Source organism: Lathyrus oleraceus, chromosome 5, assembly GCF_024323335.1.
Source record: "Lathyrus oleraceus cultivar Zhongwan6 chromosome 5, CAAS_Psat_ZW6_1.0, whole genome shotgun sequence".
Lineage (NCBI taxonomy): Eukaryota > Viridiplantae > Streptophyta > Magnoliopsida > Fabales > Fabaceae > Lathyrus > Lathyrus oleraceus.
Genome location: NC_066583.1, coordinates 381,605,374 through 381,606,925, shown reverse-complemented (window position 1 = coordinate 381,606,925; position 1,552 = coordinate 381,605,374). Strand labels below are relative to the sequence as shown.

The following is a 1,552-nucleotide window of genomic DNA, read 5'->3' as shown; positions in this document are numbered from 1 at the left end:
GAATTACATTCTAACAAAAACAAGGCACCGCCGATCAATTAGATAAAGAATTTCTTAACTTTTATTTTAATCTAAAAATATATTCTATATTATCATTTGTTTGATATATATTAAAATTATTTACAATGTTGAAATTTGTCGAACATGTCATGCACACTAAATGCTAAAGAAAATAATATATCAGATAGATATATTTTCTGATTACTTCCTTATTTTTTTCATCTATTTTTTCTTATCCAAGATTGTTTTTAAGGTGTGAGAAGCATATTGAAACCTAATAAATGATAAATTAAGTTGTAAACATTTTAGAGTTATGAAACTAATGTAGGAGAAATTTAGTTGAATTTTGTATTATCATGTTTACAAATTTGACTATACACTCTTTTTTATGAGAATTTATGTGGTGAAAATTATAAAAAGTTTAGAATAAATTTATTTAAGTTGAGAAATTATGGAACATTGATTTTTAACTAGTATTCTTACAAAACTCGTTCTTTAAACTTATAGTTTTAAGATTCTGAATAATATTGATGTATAAAAAAGTTCAAATTTCTGATCCATCCACCTAGAGGTGTTTAGATACAAAATATAAAGCACAAGACAGCTGAACCAAAAGAAACATTCATTTGCCAGCATATGAAAACCAATTATTCCAATCCCTTAAAACTAGAAGAATATATAGTTGAAAATCAAAAGTAAAAAGAAATGAGTATCATTCCATAAATAAATAAATAAAGAGAGAAAAAAAAACCATAACCATAATCCGATGTTGTTGTGTGTCTAGTGCAAATGTAAAACTATAATTTGAGAAGGTGTTTGAATAGAACAAGTCTGCAGCAACAGCAGCAGCGATCATTAATTCATCCAAGTAGTAAGTAGCATTGTTTGGTTTGTGTCCAACAGAAATGTAGTTTCTGGATCGGTGGTAATTAATGATAAAAAAATCAGAGCTCAGAGGCATATTTTCATCCAGTATTTCAGGAGAGGTAATGTTACCAAACATCACAATATTTATCATCACAGCTCTTTCAAATTTGCACCAGCCGGGAATCGAACCCGGGTCTGTACCGTGGCAGGGTACTATTCTACCACTAGACCACTGGTGCTTGTTGCTATGATACCAAAATCACAGTTAAACTCTTCCATGACTTCCATATATTTTGTAACCATGCTTTATAACAAAACTTAAAGGTTTTAAATGTGTTTTACTTATCATATTTTCTCTTCAAAAAACTAAAACAATTCAATATTTCCTCCCAACTATTTGATATTTTTACACTTATTTTTTTTATTTTAATATATTAACAAAATAAAGAGCATTTTTAATCTGTTAATTCAACTTAATTTCTAGCACCAATAACATCTCATTGTAGGGACGCAAAATTTTTATCGATATTTTCCTATCTCATAAGGAGAAGGTGGTTCAAATATTTTATCATGGAAAGAAGAATACCAAAGAGAATAAAGTGGTCATGACAAATCATCAAAGACAATACATTGACGTGGTTTGAAAATTTTATGTTCATATAATGGAGGGGATGAAATAGGCTTA

The 1,552-nt window shown here is 28.3% G+C and overlaps 2 non-coding genes across 2 annotated transcripts; both read right to left on the bottom strand.

Annotated features, from left to right (window-relative positions):
* Positions 1 to 947: 947 nt before the first annotated feature.
* On the bottom strand, positions 948 to 1,026 carry LOC127089992 (small nucleolar RNA snoR114). Its single transcript, XR_007791536.1, has one exon. It is a non-coding gene; the product is annotated as a small nucleolar RNA snoR114 (small nucleolar RNA).
* A 9-nt stretch (positions 1,027 to 1,035) lies between these two features.
* On the bottom strand, positions 1,036 to 1,106 carry TRNAG-GCC (transfer RNA glycine (anticodon GCC)). The gene has a single exon. It is a non-coding gene; the product is annotated as a tRNA-Gly (tRNA).
* Between the last annotated feature and the right edge of the window lie 446 nt (positions 1,107 to 1,552).